This window comes from Artibeus jamaicensis, unplaced genomic scaffold (genome assembly GCF_021234435.1).
Source record: "Artibeus jamaicensis isolate MK-2021 breed Jamaican fruit bat unplaced genomic scaffold, CSHL_Jam_final contig_444, whole genome shotgun sequence".
Classification (NCBI taxonomy): domain Eukaryota; kingdom Metazoa; phylum Chordata; class Mammalia; order Chiroptera; family Phyllostomidae; genus Artibeus; species Artibeus jamaicensis.
The window spans coordinates 10,609,453-10,628,227 of NW_026521831.1; the positions used below are offsets into that span (position 1 = coordinate 10,609,453).

At 48.8% G+C, this 18,775-nt stretch overlaps 1 protein-coding gene and 1 long non-coding RNA gene across 7 annotated transcripts in view; one reads left to right on the forward strand and one right to left on the reverse strand.

The window, feature by feature from the left end:
• The window catches only part of FOXN3 (forkhead box N3), a 345,077-nt gene that overhangs the window by 84,548 nt on the left and 241,754 nt on the right, over window positions 1-18,775 (forward strand). For 4 of the 5 annotated variants that reach the window (XM_037130198.2, XM_037130204.2, XM_037130205.2 and 1 more), the window contains exon 2: window positions 2,690-2,807. The gene's annotated coding sequence lies outside the window, so the exon portion shown is untranslated. The remainder of the gene's footprint in view (window positions 1-2,689; window positions 2,808-18,775) is intronic. The other variant, XM_037130202.2, reaches the window with a different exon arrangement.
• Window positions 607-5,470, reverse strand: LOC119037876 (uncharacterized). 2 transcript variants are annotated; one of them, XR_005080309.2, is made up of 4 exons: window positions 5,272-5,470; window positions 4,316-4,445; window positions 1,576-1,689; window positions 607-1,101 (listed from the first exon to the last, which is right to left on the reverse strand). It is a non-coding gene; the product is annotated as an uncharacterized LOC119037876 (long non-coding RNA). The 2 variants fall into 2 exon arrangements; XR_005080308.2 differs by having other exon boundaries at window positions 1,259-1,689.

Here is an 18,775-nt window from a genome sequence, read left to right on the forward strand (position 1 = left end):
AAGTCCGTGCCTCTATTTCTTGATTTGTGAGACACTAAGGTTTAGTGGGTGAGTGCCTTCTGCCCGTGATGACTCCGGAGGCCAGACGGGAGCTGGGATAAGCTACCAGGTATCACCAGCGCTGAGTCCAGCTTCACTTCATCAGAGCCTGTGTGACGTCTGAAACACCTTCCGTATCCCGTCCCTCATGGGGCAGCATCAGGCAGGAAAGTGTTCTCTTTCTGTTAGGTTCCTAGAAACTAAAGCCATACCTTTCCAAAGATTTATTTATTTATGCGCTTTTAAACAGAGGGGAAGGGCGGGGGGAAAGGGAGGGAGAGAAACGTCAGCGTGTAGTTGCCTCTTGCACGCCCACACTGGGGAGCTGGCCTGCAACCCAGGAATGTGCCCTGACTGGGAATTGAACCTGTAACCTTTTGGTTCACAGGCCAGCGCTCAATCCACTGAGCCATTCCAGCCAGGGCTAAAGCCATACCTTCTTGATTGGGAAAATAATTTTTTCTCTACTTGGAGATCTTAAGTATCAGTTGAACTCGTTTTTTTAAAAAAATTACTTAAAAATTTTAATTGAAATATAATTAAAATATAGCATTATATTAGTTTTCAGTACATGACCCAATGATATGATATTTGTACATATTACAAAATAATCACAGCAATACGTCTAGTTAACATTTGTCATCTTACAAAGTTACAATTTTTTGTGTGTGATAAGAGCTTTTAAGATTTGCCCGCTTAGCAACTTTTAAATATGCAACAGAGTATTATGAATCCTGGTCATCATGCTGTACATTACATCCCCATGACTTATTTTATAACTAGAAGTCTGTACCTACCAGCTACACTTGTCCAATCCTCCTCTCCAACCCTTTAAATTTTTCCTGTGACTAAGGCACATAAAGCTATTTATGTTATTTTATAAAGCTAAAGCCACAGATGTCCTCAGGGGCTTTTTAGGTATGGTAAGATTCTGCCCCTTGCAGATGGCCTGAGGCTACTGTAGCATCCACATCCTGGTGCCTCCTTCACAATGTTCTTTTGTGGGTTCCTCCTGGGCAAACCTGCAGCAGTTAATCCTTGAAGCAGCTGAGATGCTCCCCTCTAGAAAATGCAGTACAAAAAAAAATACAGAAAAGCAAACTGGGTTTAGAAATCTGGGAGTCACCTGGTTTATTAGATGTCAGTTTCTAAACAAAAGCAATGGATGCTGCTGGATAGTTTTCACACGAGAAAGAGGCCCCAGGGCCCCAGCATTTACCTGTCTATCCTTGAAAGTAACCTCGTCTCCCCTGGATCACCTTCAAGGGTCTCCGGTATCAGCCAGACCCGGCTATTCCATGCACTTGAATAACCTTCATGCTTGCTCGCTTCTGGGCCTTTGCTTGAGCAATTGCTTGGTCTTCCTGGTCAAAATCCTGTTCAAATCTCAACACCCATTAGTGTTGTTATTGTGTTGAGACTTTCTCTTACCTGCCCCTACTTCAACCCCACCTCAAACACCTGTCTCCTCTGAAGCTGTCTGGCTGTTGTTACAGGAGATAACACAGTGCGTCTGCATTTGAGTGGCCTACGTACGTGTTTTGTCTCCCATAATGCACAACACACTTCTCGGAGGTGGCGATTTCATCCTCTTCTCTCTCTGGCCCTTCCGTCTTCCTTCCAATTCCCAGTGCAGTACTCTGCCCTTAACTGAAATGTAACACGCATTAGATGAAGGTAATTTTGTTTGACAACAACAGACTCGATGTCTTTGGATGGGCAGATAAAGACCTGGAGTGTATGAGAATCACTTGAAGGGCTTGTTAGAACAGATCCCTGGACCCCCCACCCCCACTCCAAATATTCAGAGTCAGGTGGTCTTGGGTGGGAGCCAAGAATTTGCATGTCTCACCAACTCATGGGTATCATTCATGCTGCTCTTCCAGGGACCACCATTGGAGAACCACTGATTTAATGAGTTTATTTCCTAACATGCTCACATGAAAGCTTGTCGTGTAGCAGCATTGTTTTTACTAGACAGACTACTGATCTGCCTTCCTTGAGGCAGAGGCTAGAAAAGTTATCTTCCATCAAATTATGATGCAAACCATCTCATGTACCAACTTTCCTCTTATGCAAGATTATTGGTTAACTGTGGCTCAGAAACCTGCAGGCCCTCCAGTGAGCTTTTTAGCTCAGTGGGATCTTTCTCCCCAGGAGCAGAGCCTGGGTCATTTTATTTTACAACAACAGAACAGGGAGTCACTGGCGTCACAGCCCATCTCCCTGTGTTTCCTGTGGGTCAAGGCTCGTCCGCGTGGTGGCACACTGGCCTTGGATGCTCGTTGGTGCCCTGACGTTTCTCCTTTACATAAACAAGCGTTTTGGTGGCAACGCCAGCAAAATAAAAGGATCTCGCAAATGTCTCAGTAGCCGTGGTGGTAAAATAAGGTAATCTCGCAATGTCTGTGGCGCGTATTTTCAAATGTCTGAGTCCTCGGGTGCCCCGCGAGGCGGTTTCAAGAACACTCCACCGTGAAAGACCCGGGGCTTCAACAGCTTCCCGAGCAGTCAGGCGGTGCTGTTGCAAGAGACTCTCTCCCTGAAGTGTGTCATCGTGTAGAGTAAGGCGAGAGGGACAGCCATTGTGGTTGAGAGGGGCCTCTCCCTTCCTCTGCTCTAATCCCGTCTTCCTTCTGCTCCTCTCCAGCAGCCACTAGAAGCATCGTCTCCTGGAAGGCCAGAGCTCTTGCGAGAATGGAGGCTTCTCGGTCCTTTCTGTGACGGAGCAATGCTGACCTCGGTTTCCTGGACCCATTCTGACTCAGGTAACCACACTCTGCCTCCCCAAGCTCGCTCACACCTCACCGACACTGCACGGAGTAAACGAAATGCCAAAGCTATATTTAAATGCAGAGGCCAAATGGATTGTTTTTCCATCTGTCGGAATCCTTCTTCCCCCCACTCTTCTTAATGATCAAGATATGCAGCTGATCAGGACTGACAATGTGGTCAATCCAATTTAGGTATTAAGAGAATGAAAACATTGAATCATGTCTTCATTGAAAGTTTGGGGTGGGGGGTGTCACAGACACACAAAGCAAAAGGAACGTCGCTGGAAGTTTTCAAATGGAAACTAGATTCTACTGTAGTTCCTTTAAATCACTTCATCGTTTTCTTTCTCGTAAGACCCTGTTTTACGTGAACTGATCTTTCTAATGCCGTAGCTTTTCACTGAGGACAGTAAAGTATTGCCGAGTATCAGTTGGTTATGTGTTCTTGGGACAGATGGGGACACAATAATGCAAGGCGTGGAACTCCTCCTGGAGCTCCCAGTGTAGCGAAAGATCCAGAATCTACTCATGAGGAGGTGGTGGATGGCGGCGCCCCCTGGGGCTGGGGCTAGGCACTGACGGTAGCTCCGTGGTTCCGGGAATTTAGAGACATTTAGGATTGGGATTGAATTCTTGGGAAAGGGAGGGCCCCAGGTGGCCTTGGTCACTGTGGATCATTAGTCCTGGAGGCAGGAAGAGGAGTGGCATGGGGCTGTGTGGGCAGATGGGAGTGCGCTGGCTGTGAACCCAGGCAGCGAGGGCCCTGGCTGCCTGGACCAGGACCCTGATTCTTCATCATGGCCTGAGCTGTGCTCCCCCAAGAGCCTGGGCCCCTCGAGGTTTCCCTGAGGAAACCCCACCTCACCTGTTACAGTGGGGCCTTGGCTGGCAGCTTCCTTTAGAGACAGTGGTCATTGTAGCCCCAGCCCTGGCTTGCCTGCCACTTAGCTGGACTTTTCTGCTTCATTGTGTCTGTCCATGCCCAGACTCTGCCTGCCTACCTGATTATTTAGTCTTCTCTTACACACCTGCACCCTTCTTCCCCTCCAAGCTCTGCCTGCTGGGTACGGCTTGAAAAGGCCTTGGGATGAACCAGGGACGGTGCGAGGTCAGTACCCGGTGATTCACACGGTGCTAGTCTGAGCTGAAAGGTGGAATGGACAGGTAGGGAGCATAAGCCAAGAACACAAGTTTTTTAAGTTGCTGCTGAGAGTGTTTCTAGAGAGTTCTGAAAGCCGGAAGTCAGAGACAGCTCAGGGCTGAGTAAGGAGTCACAGTCAGGGATGGGGAGCCAGATGCCCTGATTGGCTTTGGGGTGGCCAAGTTACAGCCTCCTTCCAGCGTTGCTTTTGGATAAGGCAGTGGCGGCCTTTGCTGCCCTGGCTCTTGAAAGTACCATTGAGACTTACATGCTGAGGCTCCTGTCCTTCCTGCCGGGCCTGCCCTAGCCACGCTCCCCCTGCTTCGTGTGCTTGGGGCTCTGGCGTCCAGGTTCCACTTACCTAGGAGTCTGGGCCTTCCTGGAAGCAGAGTCTTGCAGGACTGGCCACCAGGGCGACTGTCTTGTGGCCAATGTTTCGAGACTACAGGCCTCCTGCATCTTGAGACACCTACATCTTAACAGGTGGCTTCCTGGTTGCCGCAACATGTGAAGAAAGAAAAACAGTCAAAAGCACACACTCATTCTTAAGTATCTTAGACTAGAAATGACCCCAACCAATTCCACACCCATAGCCCATTGGCCAGAATTGGTCACATGACCCTCTCTCGCTGCCAGGAGGCTGGGAAGTAGGGTGGAGTGCGGGAATGCTCGGGGTGGTCCCCACTGCCCCCACAGTGCCTGTCACTGTGGGAAAACCTACACTTTCTCTGTGCTTTGGTTGGCTCATTATTAAAGGGTAATGAACCCAGCCCTGTATTTTTTCACACAATTTATTAAATGTGCAAATATTTGAAAGAGCTTTAAAAGGTACCATGTGTAGTAAATTATCTAAGATAAAATGATCACTTAATTTCTTTATCGCATCTTGAATGGTGATGGCCTGGAGTCAGGGCGGTCACACACGCCCTGGGACCAGCCTAGTGCTCCCTGTTGACCCAGGTGGATTGCCATGCAGTCCTGCCCCCCAGAAGTATCGGGGTGTAGACAGTAAATCATGTGATCTCCCCAGCTTGACACCACTCGTCATCCAGGAGATTCTTGCTACCTCCTGTTTACTGAGCTTTTCCTAAACGTCAGGCACTGTCCTCAGCTTCTGCCTCCAGGACTCCATTTAATCCCCAAACAAACCCAGGAGGGTTTTAAGATGAGGTAACAGATGCAGGAAGGGTTGAATTGCCCGTGATCACGCAGCTGGCAAGTGGCCGCGCTTTGCTCTGAACCTGGGTCTGTCTGGTGCTGCGCTCTTGGCTGCCCTGCAGGGCTGCCTCACTCATCCTTGACGGTGTGGGGACCCACCTTTTGGATACTGCCTTGGGGCTCTGCTCCCAGACCTCAAGCTGGTAGAAAGTTACAGCCCTGAGCAGTGAGTTTAGCCCCTTATGACCCCGACAAGCAGTCAAGATACAGGAGGATCACTTTGTGAGTCTCCAGAACCAGCAAGTAGCGGGACCAGGGCTGGCGAGCTTGTCTCCTGACTTCCTGTCAGCCCCCCTCCCTTCCCCACTACCCTGGCGTGGACATGGGCCGCCTGCTTTAAAACTGGGCCCTGCGTCGTGTGTAGGGAGAAGAGACTGTCTTTTGAAATCCAGGGTGGGGTTGGGCTCTAGCCAGTGAGGACTCGCCGTGTGCTGTGCAGGGGTCCAAACAGGCACCCTACCAACACAAACAGCTCCGAGAGCCCGAGCTCTGTTTTCAGGAAGTGTATTTACAAATTTGTTTATTTAAAAAAAAAGCTGGACCACAACCAAAGACCAGTTTGCTTGCAGAATAATATCAAACAAAACCCCATCTACTCCCAAGCTGGTATTAATTTCCCTCGTTCCTGGCCTGGCCTTCCTACTCAGTGTTCAAAACCGAACCCATGATATCAAAGGGAAGAGTCTCTGAAAAATGAACCAAATGCGGCGGAGTCTCTATTGCACTGTGTGCTTCAAGAACCCCCGCCCCCCCTCAAATTACATACGTGGTTTCTAAATGTACAAAGAAAACGAAAGGAATTCCATTATGAAAGAAAAATTAGATGGAAATTTCTAATTCCATCTCACAAACAATATAGGAATTACTTTAAAATATTCTGCTTTAAGCATGCATTTAATTTGTGCTCTGGGAACCACATAATGTTGCTAAGATAAAGCATTCTAATAATGATTTATGTAAATTTATTTGTACAAAGTAATGGTGTAGTTGCCTATAGCAAATTGCTTGGAATATGAAATGATATTTATGAAGTCTTTTTTTTGTCCTCCGAATGGATACAATGGAGAAAGTGAGAGACTCCGGAAGGGAAAGAAATCCACGTTCAAAACGCACCGTGGTGCCTCCAGACAGCTGGACGGGTTAGAGGGTGTGCAAATGGTCGGCAGCTCAGTTCAGTGTGTCGTCCTGGGATGTGCTCGTTATGAAAGCCATTTTAAATGCCACACGCAGAGTGGGCGTGTTCGATTCTCAGAAGGCTAGAACCCTCTATCCTCGTGACCATGAGCTGCTCCGGTGCCAGAGCTCCTTCAGGACAGCCAGTGACAGATGGCTTGTTCTCATGGTGCCCCGGTGGACGGGGTGCTTCCAATATGGGGTATGTGGAGTCCAAGTGCAATTGAAAACAGGGCCACAGACATCAGTTCCCAGGTACTTTAATGCAAAGGAAGTTATGCTTGAGCCATCAAGGGGACCCAAATGTTAACAAGCAAAACAAAAAACCCACCCAAAGACTGACTCATAGACCCGCAGGGAGTTTTCCAACGGGCTGCCCAGGTAGAGCCTCTGATAATGGCTCTAGGTGTTTCCCGAAAACGTTTGAGCTGAGCGGAAATCCCCACATATGTCACAGATCGCGCTTTGGCCTTGTGAGTGCCTCCTATTTGCTGTAACCTGTACTGTTTGGAAATGGCAAGGTGTTAACACCTTAGTTTCCGGAGGCATTACTTTTCTTTTCCTCAAAATATTTTTGCTGTCTTACTCGGTCACCACGATCATTTTCGGGAGATCGCGTGAGAGTTTGTATTCGGTACATAGGGAAACTGAGAGTCACAGAAGTCACCAAGCAAGATGTCACAGAATGGAGGGGACAGCTTCCCTGTTAGCATTTGTCCTATTGCCACCACAAACTACAGCAGATGAAAGAAATTTGTGAATTCCGAGGCTCTTGCTTTATTTAAAACAAACTCAGCATTTTGGTCCCTCATAAGCCATTCTGGATTGGCACCAGCTACCCTGAGGGAAATGGGCTTGTCTAATGGGACAGAATGACTCTGCAGTTTGACTGTGGGCCGCAGCGGGCCAAGGCCGCAGGGCTGAAGTTGGAGCTCTGGGGGAGGGGCGGAAAGCCTGAGCAGGACTGCAGAGCAGAGGGAAAACAAGGCTGGCTTCAGGGGAAGAGGGCATGGCCTGGGTGTTCAGCAGAGCCCTGTCCACAGGGCATGCCGTGGAAGCGTGGCCTCCGGCAGGGTTGGTTTTGGTGCATGGCCCAGGATCCCTGGGGTGAGGCACTGGATGTGCGGGGTGGAGTATAAGCCCCACTTTCAGATTCCAGTCCTCCTCCTTTCTAGCTGAATGACTTCAAGTGTGATTTCTGACCTCTGGATTCCTGGATAATATGTAAGGTGCCCAAGCCTCCATTTCCCCATCTGTAAAATGGGGGCGATATGAATTTACCATCTAGAAATGGTATAAAATAATTCTCAGAAAATACTTGACACAGTGCTTGGCAGATAGTAAACACTCACGGTAGCTGTTAAAATGATAATAATGGTTATTCCCTAAGAATCTATGGTCCTGACTGATAATGGGAAGTGAAATTGAAACCCATTTTTATTTCATTGAGGATTAATCTAAAACTTTTCGAAATCAGTTCCTGGGTACCCAGTGATGACAAGATAGCCATGAATTCATTTATTTGTCCATTCAACCAACAGCTCCTGATGTCCAGGGGCCTTTGCCAGCTGTTTGTGAGGGAGGAGTAGGCTGGACACAGAGTTCTGGGTAAGGGTGATTTTTGCACGTGGCAAGTAGGCACCACGCAGGCCGCTTTAATGTAATGGTCTTTGTCTTCTGAGAATTCAGAAATTAAACTGGTCCGAATCACTAGCTGTTGCTGAAAGCGCTGGTTCTGGCCCACACTCTGCAAATCGGTTTCCTTCACAACAGTCGTCTGGGCTGGCTATGGAGCAGGTTTGTGTCAGGATGAATGGATGGACCGTCTGTGGTCATTCGCTTCTTCTGCCTGCACAAGAAAGCACTCACGTTCTTTGCACACGTGTTCTTGGCCATTGTAGGTCAGGTGCCTGGGCCAAAAGTATGAATACGCCCTTTTCTTAGAATTCATTTCCATGAAGAATGTATATATACACTGCTTTCTTATCTAGGCTTAAAATGAATACAAGGTAAAGCATGTTGACTTTTTAAAATTTTTTTGAGACGGCTATATAGTAATGTCACTTTAGAAAGGGTGTTTCCCAGAAATTTCTCTGAAGGAAGATAAGGAAATGTGAAATGTTCTCAAGTGGAAAGAGAGAATCAGCAATAATTCTCCGATTCTGGATCCAGTCTGGTCAAGTTCATGGGCCTCCTGTGGGGAAGGCAGGGCTTCCTGAGGTGTGCCGCCAGAGTGTAGAGCACGATGCGGGTGGGGGTGGGGGTGGGGTGACCAGACAGCTGCGCACAAGTGAGTGTTCAAACATGACCTTTTCCCCAGTCCAAGGCAAAGAAGAAAATAAGCACGAGATAGTTCAATATCCTTACTTGGCAAAATAAGAAGTTGGCCATCTACACTTGTTCCCGAAACTATTTTTGAAATTTTATGGCAGTGCGAACTCACGATCTGGGAACTGGCCAGAGTGGTGCTCTGGCCCCTTCTTTGCGCAGGGTCACCTGCCTGTCTTCCTGCTGGGCTCCGGCTTCTGCTGACTGGAGGTCCGCCTCATTAAAAAGGAGGTGAGCCAGTGTTAAAGGCATCACAGCAATTAAAACATTTTTTTTCTGATTTAAGGAGGGAAAACAAGCATTTGAAAAGATGAGCGGTCATCTGCCCATAGTACTCCAGGTTGAGAACCCACAGTCAGCCCTGGCTGGGTAACTCAGTTGGTTAGAGCATCGTCTTGATATTCCAAGTTTGCAGGTTTGATTCCCGGTCAGGACATGCACAAGCGTCAACCAATGAATGCATAAATAAGTGGAAAAACAAATCGTCGTTTCTCTTTCTCTCTCTCGCTAAAAATAAATTAAAAAAAAAAAAGAACACAAGGCTACACACTGATCTCCTGGCAGAAGTCTGGCTGATCCAGCGCCTGCCAAGGCAGAGGGCCAGCTGTAGCGTGCCGACTGCTTCCCTGTAGTGGGTATATTTCTGTGTCCCCAGTTTGTGTTACTCTCACTCTGGTGTGTGCGTGTGAACTCTTACCTGGGTCTGTTAGCATTAACCAGGGACGGAGTTTTTCGGGTCCCAACTCATACTGTCCCCTGAGCTCGGAGCTCGGTGACCAGGGGGGCGACACAGCACCGTGGGCGTGCTCTGGTGAACAGCGGAGAAGCAGCTCGGAGGCAGGACTCGCACCCGGAGCGGCGGCCCCCCGGGCAGACCGGGGAGGAGCAGCTGTTCCGAAGTCGGTGCCCCTTGAAAGGGAAGGCCACCCAGTCCGGCCTCGTTAATGTGGAAAAGGCACTGGGTCACCCCCGGCCCAGCAAACGGCCCCCGAACTGCTGCACTTTGGCCCGCTTCTCGGACCCTCGCAGAGCGTGTGCCTGTGAGGTGAGCACGTCTGACCGCAAGCAGGCCAGGTCTCCACTTCGGTGTCCCTTTGTTCTTGTTAGAAGCCGAGGGTACTTGTCTGCCATTGGCTTTTTCCCTTGAGTAGCAGAGCCTACCATTGCCTCACACATAACACATGGTTTTCCAGGTGAACTGAAGAGGCGGGAAATTGGTTGTAGTAGCGACTGGAAGGTCAAAATTACTCACCAGTTAGAGTTTCACGGGCCTGCCCTGTGGTTAGCTGGGTCCGGGGAAGGGCGCCTCCCCTGAATCGGCCTTGGTGCCATGGTGGTAAAGCGGGTGGTGCTGAGTTCTGATTGAGGGCTGTATGGTTTCTGGAGAGTCCATCAGGGTCCCTGCAAGGTAAACAAGGGGACGGCTGCTCTTTTACAGAGTGGTGTGTGGCTGTGTGATAGGTAGGTAGGTGCTTGATAAAAGCTTCTAAATAGTGACAGCCTATTATTATTATTATTATTATTATTATTATTATTGCATTTCACTTTATCCCTCATGTGAATGTACATGGAACATTATACTTAGCTACAAGAATCTATTGTTCTATATATGTATATTTATGTAGTATATGTATATAAACATATGTCTGTATGTATATGCATGTATGTATAAATAATGTCGTTTGATTCTGGGACAGTTTATAGGAGTCACCGTTTTTCTTAAGATGTGGAATTATCTAAGTCGCCGCCATTGCAACTAGTTCCACTTCTTTATCACTTGGCCTCCAGGTCTTTTTTTAGCTCTCCTGTATGTGTGTTGAACTCCACAGAAGTGTAAACAAGCTGCTGTTTATTTTATTAAACATCTCGAGCAGAGATGTGTGGTCTGATTGCTGGAAATTGTTAGCTTATCATGGAACTGTCCCGATAATTCATATTATTCAATTTGCATCACTTATGATAATAATTATTACTACATAAAAGAGCACGGTGTTTTATTTGTATAGTTCTTTCATTAATAATTTAATTGACTATTACATTCAAGTGCTTCTGCATAACACATATCAAAGTACTTACAGATTGACCCTGGGCACCTTGGAAAGCCAGAATTGAGCTGTAAATTTTGAGGCAGGGGGTAGGGATCCGAGTGGCCTTGACATTCATTTGGTTGGCTGTACATGTCTCCTCATATTTATTTCCAAGTATTTTATTGATTCCTCAGCAGTAACTCTGATCTGGTCACTTTAACAACCTAAAAGAAACTCCATCATGGTGTAGTTATTTTGGTCACTAAAATAACTAGAGTGGTACTGATTTATAAGTTAAAAAGCTAATGATGGTTAAAATGATGAATCTGACCCAAAATGATTGTATCACTGGCTTCGTGTAACCACGGTCTGGGTCTACGGGGCCTGTTCTGTAGAAATGGGGAGATTTCATTGGTCAGGCTTAGCCTACATTCCTACACGGCATTATAGCTGGGTCAGACATGTGTTTTGATACATTTTGCTACAGGGGAACTTAGTCTGTGGATTTTTGTAGAGTAGGGGAATACTACAAATTGTCCTAATTCATACTGATATATGAAACAAAACGATGAATTGGTAATACCTCTGGAGGCATGAGAAATGGGGTTGGGTCCGACTCTGGGTGCCAACCCACAGTGAAGTTCAAGCAGCTACATCTTAAAACTCTGGATCCGACAGGGAAAAGAAAGCCAGCAGAGGAATTCCTGTTTGACCAGATCGGCCTGCGTCGGGGAGGATGGGCCTGTGTCGATCGGGAGTGTCTCCGAGGAAGTCTTCCACGCCCGCAATCGGAGTGTGGGACTGAACGCCTCTCCTCCGCCCATGGGTGGCGTGTTTGGCACAGGTATTAACATCCGGCCCTGGAGCCTGGAAACGTGTTCTCTGCGGCGCAGGAAAGAATTGGGGGTTGTATGGCTGTTTGAGAGCACAGTTTTAACACTTACTGTTTGGAAAGCAGTTTGGTTTCTCGTAATTAAAAACTGTCTACATCTGTAATAAGCAATGGAATTCCTAGTGCCGTGCCCTCCGTGGGCACACTGGGTATTTCAATACAGTTAAACCCTTGACAATAAGTTACCAGTTTAGGGGAAGGAAGGCACCTTCCGGTGGCTAAATGGTACATATGACATCGGTCCAGAAAGTATCCAACCATGCAATATGAAAAATAAAGACATTTACTGAAGAAGATACAAGGTACAAGAAACATTGTACACAGGACAGTGATGCCTCAGTGCCCTTCAAAGCAGTCACCTTTGGGACCTTACACAGTTCTCCCAATCGCTATCAGCTGTCCCGTCATATTTTCCCAAATTTCATTAAGAGTCTGAAATCTCTTCCCTTGTAAAGGTGATTTCAGTTTTGGAAAAAGCCAGAAGTTGGAAGGTGCCAAATCTGGGCTGTAGGGGGGCTGAGTCACCTGGATGATTTGATGTTTCACCAAAACACTCAGCATGACGTGACACATGAGCAGGTGCATTGTCGTGATGAAGCTGCCAATCACCAGTTGCCCATAGCCGCAGCCTTCTGAATCATCCGAATAGTTTCCACAGAGAAATGTTCCAGCTCAATGCAAAATTTGATGCAGATTCATTGCTCTATTTGCTCATTTTGAATGCGACGGCCACACAGTGCACATGCTCACTCAACAGTGTCTACGGCCCCCACTGACTAGTACAGTGAAGTCGTCATTGTTCACACATGTGCATCCCAGTCCACTCTCTGATGTAACCTGGATACCGGGTTACATCAATGTTGCACAAACCATTCTTGTTATATTAACAACGGCTGGATTTTATCTGTATAGACCTCGTATGTGTCACTCTGGATATTGTAGTTTGGGGTAACAGTGCCCAAAAAACTCATAAAACATAAAACTCACAGTTTTATTTCTTACTCACTCCATGTATCCGTTGACGCTGGCTGGGGGCTCTGTCTGTCATCCTTGTTCTCACTCCCAGATGGAGGCTGAGTCCCCATCACTGTGGCTGAGAGAAAGGAGAAAATGGCAAAGCACATGTTGGCTCTCAAAGCTGTCCAGCTGCAACACTTGTCACTTCCACTCACATCTTATTGGCCAAAGCTAGTCACGTGGCCACACCTAACTTCCAGTAGGTGAGAAAATGTGATACCGCTGTATGCTTAAAGGATAAAGAGTTGCAATACTTAGAAATAGCTCTATGACAGCCATAATAAATACCTTCAATACTAGAGCTAGAGCTTGAGACCTAGCTCAGCTGAAGCAAGTGAGTAGAATTTATGCGAGAATTCTTTATAACCTTCAGAAAATGGACCAGTCATGTGAAGGGGGGTTGTACTTATCTCTTTAGTACTGTCCTGTCTAGGAGAGGAACTCTACCCCAGCCCCCCCCCCCGACATTCTCCGTCTTACACACAATCAAAGCCACTCAAACAGTCGGGGTGCTTATTATGCAGGTGCAAGAGCACATGGGGGCCCCCAGCCATCCTTTCTGGCCAACCCAGTGCTCCTCCAAGCTCCTCCTACCCAGACATTCTGGAGTAGCCACAAGTCCTTGGTTCCCCTTGTGGGTGGTCACTGTGGAGTGTCCCAGTGTTGGAAGTCATGCTTTAGAAAGCTGCTTCTGCAAGGACAAAGCCCGGCTGGTTGGAGCATTGGTCTGTGTGTGCAGCTTACTGTGGGGAAGTTGTCCCTCCCTCACCAGACTCCAGGGACGCTCCTGTTGCCTCCATTCTCTCTGGCCCTCCGTTAGTCTCTGCTCAGGGCCCTTGCTGAAAGGCTCCCTGCCTGGATCAGAGAACCCTTGGGTCTAGGCTTGGCTTGTTGGTGTAACGAGTTCCATCAGGGCCTTAATTATGTTCTTTAAGGCCCCCAGAGGGATTGATACCCACACAGGAGAGCCTGACTTAGCCAGCAAATTCAGCTGTCTGGAGTATAGCCAAGAGTTAGCAAGAGACAAAACACATCTCAGAGGACTAAACAGCTTTCACCAAATCCATGCACTAAACCTGAAGGAAGTGACTCCTTACGGGTTTTGTGTTCTTAAATGTAGACACACTCCTGCTTCACTGGGTTTCCTGATTCTCTGTACTGTTCTAGATGGCAAAACAGAGGCACAAAGAGGTTAAATGATTCGCCTAAAGCCTCCAGCTTTAAGTGGTAGAGCAGGTTCTTGTGATTGCAGACTTAGTTGGATGTTTATGATGGTGGCAGAGAGATAAGGGAAAAGGCTGAACTGTATTTAACTCTTTTAAGAAAAAGAAAGTAGGAGAGAAATATGTAATAACTGTAGGATGATTCCCTTCAAAAGGGGCACTTTATTTTTTAATCGTAATGTGCGATGAAGATTAGCTGGCAGAGAAAATCTAATACGTGGAACTGTGCTTCCTGATGCTACAAAATGAAGTTTCTGGAGTTCTCTTCACAAAACATCTAGTCTAGCTGGTATATACGTAGGCACTTATGAAATAGGTTCTTGCACAATCAAGATAAAACCTTGACTCAGTCTGTGTCACGATGATGGGTCTGGCTCAGGTGGGTGGCGGATGGCCTCGGGAACACCTCGGAGCAGCGTCTACGTGACTGAGGACAGCTGCTTCATCAGGGAAGTCCCCGCACTGATGCCAGTGGCCGCCAGCTCCTGGGCCCTCCCTCAGGCCCTCCGTTTGTGTGGAGTGCTACAGTTTTCAAGGCCCTGGCAGGTACACAGCGTACTCCGCTCACCACCATCCCATGTGTTAGGCAAGGCGGTCATAGGTGTCATTTCCATCATTTAGGCGAGGCTTAGAGGAAGGTACTCAAGGCCACAGGGCCGGTGAGAGGTGGGTCCTGAGCGCCTCCCCCAGACCGGGAGCTCACTCCCCTCGGGTGCTCCGTGAACCCCTTCTCTGGGCATACCTGGGGGGGGTCCCCAGAGGGTAATCCAAGGGGAGCCTGCCCCTACTTCCACCGGCTTTCTTTCCTAGTTCAGAAAGTCCAGTCCTGCCGAGGAGAAGGGGAATGGAAGGGTCCAGTCACAAGATGACCCACTTTGCTCTCAGACGGAAGCAATGTTTAAGGTGACGTGAGCTGGAGGAAAAACACCTTGGAGCCTTAGGCAGTTTGAAGCAGCCTTGCAATCCCAGAAGCCCCACAGCCCTGCTTCCTGGGCCAAGGCCTAGGCTGAGACTTCCCCTCTGGCCAGTGAGACACATCCCTGGGGTTTGCTGGTCGCTAAGGAGGCGCTCACAGGAACCTCAGAAGCAGAGGGTGACCTCTCCCAGGTCTGCCCTGAATGTGGAAAGAGAAAGAAGGCTGGCCGCCGGGGGTGGGAGGTGTCCTCCACCTGGTGCTGGGGGTCAGGGCCTCCCGGGGTGGTCCCAGACTCAAGATCTGGTCCTGGCTCATCTCTGTAAATAGCTCGGGGCTACACGTTCAGCCAGTTAGGGGACTTCTGGGTCTCTGTGTTTCTCATCTGTAAATTAAGCAGGTTCTCACCCTCACTCATGATTTGAAGAGGCTCAAATCTACACAGAAGGAGATACCATTTGTCACTTGTCTGACTAGCAAATATTACGGAATTTGAGAACATCCATTTCTGGAGAGGGGTTGGGAGACCCCTCTCTCCGTTTTCATGGCAGGGTACATCGGCAGGCGTGTGTGTAGGGGGGCAGCGTCGGCAGTATCTGTGAAAAGTTGTATGCGCCGACCCAGCAAGTTCACCCTTAGAAATGTATCCTGGGGATCTACTCACCGAAGCCCCGGAAACTGGGAAACACCGGTGGCTTGGTATTGTTCATAATGGCGCAGGACAAAGCGAGCGTTCCGGATTCAGGACTTCGGTTATGGCCTTCTGTCCTAGTCCGTTGGAACAGCTGCAGCAAAATACCGCACACTGGGCACCTTGTCAGTGACAGAAATGTATTTGCCACAGCTCTGGAGGCTGGAAGTCCAAGACCAAGGTGCCAGCGTGGCCCAGTGAGGGCCCTTTCCAGGTTGCAGACTTCTCGTGGTGTCCTCACGTGGATCAAGGGGCCAGGGAGCTCGGTGGGGTCTCTTTCATGAGGGCACTAGTCCCATCCACGAAGGCTCTGCCCCCATGACCTAATGACCTCCCAGAGGCCCCACCTCCGACACCGTCACACTGCGGGTGGGATGTCAACATGAATTTTGTGGGGACACAAACATACAGACCACACTCCTTCTTGAGTGAAACAAGCAAGTGGCAGGAAAGTGAGGTTCTGTTTGTGTAAAACAATCAAGTTGCGTCTATGTGTCTATATATGTACATGCATGTACGTGCTCATGTGTTATAACTATTTTGGCAGGATACGCAAAAGTAGGGTGGACAGAGGGCTCTTTTCGTACATCACATTTTGCCATAAAAAACAACAAGTGTGCTTCTCTGTCTTGTACTTTTTTTTTAAATTTATTTTTTAATGCTTATTTTTCAATTCTCTATTTTTTTAAAGACATGATTGTGAATTCTTTTTTTTTAAGATTTTATTTATTTATCTTTTAGAGGGAAAGGGAAGGAGAGAGGGAGAGAAACATCAGTGTGTGGTTGCTTTTTGTGCGTCCCCTGCTGGGAATTGACCTGCAGGGAACTGGCCTGCAACCCAGGAATGTGCCCTGACTGGGAATCGAACCGCAATTGTCTGGTTCGCAGGCCCGTGCTCAATCCACTGAGCTATACCAGCCAGGGCTGTCTTGTACTTTTTAATATTTACATGGGCCTGATATGTTTCGGCAGTGGGACTATTGACCATTTATATTTAATTTTTTCCATACTTAAAAATTACCTAGTAAATAATCGCGGTTTTGAGTGAAATGGTTGGGCCTCACCCTCCCTGACAGCCCCTCCAGTTTAGAAATTTGCTGACGGCATGGGATTGGTAAGCGCATGCCCAGCCCCTTTTCCTCCCGTGGAAGGTGAGGAAGCCCCTTTCTCTGCCCACAAGGCGGGTAGGGTCAGAGGGTGATGGTGGATGGAGAAAAACATCTGAACAGGTGAAGCACCCAAATCGCAGCATTCTCGGCTGGAGGATGGCTTGCCTTGCTGGGCCAGGACTCGTCTGTCTTCCCCCGGAGAGAGTTGAGTCTGCGCAGGGGACGGGGAGAGCCACTGGGACAAAGGGGCCGGTCAGTGTTGTGCAGCTAACTGTCTGTGCTTACGTGGATCCGTCTGAATTCCCGATTGTTACCGCCATCAGTAGAGGAACACACATGGGTCTGGTGCCAGTGGCTGGGATCATCTCTTTCCACGCACGCGTTGTGGTTCCTGTTTTTCTCCCCATTCCGTAGATGAAGATGCAGGTGGGCCCCTTGCTGCTGCCTGAGCTTTTCAGTAGTGAACACACTGTGCCCCCTGCCACACCTCGGGGGATTCGAGTGCCGACTGGAACAGTGGCCGAACAGAGGAAATCCCCAGAGAAGGGGAAATGCAGGGCGGTCAAGTCCCCGCTCATCTGCTGAGTTCCCTGGAATTCTGTCTCATGGTAAAGGGTTTGCTTCAGTTACGGAGGCCGAGTGCCTCCCCGGCCTTCTGACAGCCTGCCCACTCCGGCATCACAGCGCTCCCCACACTGTACGGGAACCGGGCTGTGGCGGCCTGCTGGGCAAGGCCTGGATTCATTGCGCTGACCCTTGGGCCTAGAACTGGCCCTTCATTAGGACTCCAGGAATGGCTCCAGCATCGGCAGGGTTAGTGCTCGTGGGCAAAACAGATGTTGGAGCAAGCAACACAAAAACACATCCCTCATGCTTGCTATCAGTTGGAAGAGAGATGAAAAGGTGGGGAAGTAAGTGGAGGTGTTTTGTTTTTTAAGTCAGGAAAAGTCATATTTGGTAGCAAAAGAGCTGCCCTGGTGAGGGTGGGGGGTGGGAGGGCAGGGGCCACATGATCGGTTGCTTCCATCTGAGTTTGCTTTAAGCAGAGTAACTTGTAGGCCTCAGTGCACTGAGCTGTGATTTAGGAAGGGGCAGACATGAAAGGAGAAGAGGTGAAAAGGAGGGAAAATAAGTGATGGACCAGCGGCCCTGGGAGTCTGGAGCGCCAGGGAGGCTCCTGAAGGGGTGGGCCCTGCGTGTGCCTATTGACTTCTCCCCACCACAGGCTCAGCTGAGGTCACTCCGGGATGCATCTGAGGCAGCTGGTAGAAACTCGTGTGTGTGCATAACTGATAAAAATGAATAAAGCTAATGAGATAGGGGCTACCCCAATATCCTACTCGAATAATGAGCCTTGTGAAAGGGACACTTCATGAAAACCTAAAAACTGGGACAAGCATTTCAAGTTAATTTTATCACACAATCCAGAATGCTGCCCAAGCCTAGGGCATCTAGACAGCTCCCAAGTGAAGATTTAAATAATAATTCCCAGAGTTCCTTCACCCCAGTCCAGGGCGCCGATCGGCCTTCACCCACTAGAGGGAATGGATGTGACCTCCCGGCACCTGGTGTGACCAACGACACGGGGTGGCAGTGTTAGGTCCCTCTTCACGTTCCAGAGAATGCTTCCGTGGAACGCTTTGGAAGAAGTGAGTTCCAAGGGACCCCTTCTGCATCTGGTCAGTGATGTGCAACCCACCTTGTGGGGTCCCCTTGAGAACTTCCTGCTGGTCATTACTGAATCGTTCAGTGAGCAGAAGAACCCTCTTCATAAACTGTTAAGGAGGCTTTCTCAGCGCAGGATTCTGGGAAGAGGGATTTGCTGGGAAGCTTTCCAGAAGCTGCTGGAAAGGGAGCTAGACACTGGCCATGGGTATACGACACCAGGATTGTGTCTCAGTGAGCGGGGAGGCTGCGCGCGGAAGAGTAGGCACCCACGCTGCCTCCAAGCCCCCATTACTGCAGGACCCCCCCCCCCTCCAGGCCTGGGGAAAGTAAGAAGACGAGCGTTGATGCCCGTACCACACACGATACTTCCTCACTGTAGGTGCCCCCGTGCCCAGCAAGCTGATGGAATCTGGAAAAGACTGGGGTCTGTTTCATCTTCCCTGCAGGGCAGTGGGCTGGGTACCCCCACTTAGAGCTTCATGAGATGGCTTTTGACAGCATTGGCCATACATACCTCTTAACATCCCAGTCTAATGCATTTTACCTTAGAAGTATTCTCCAG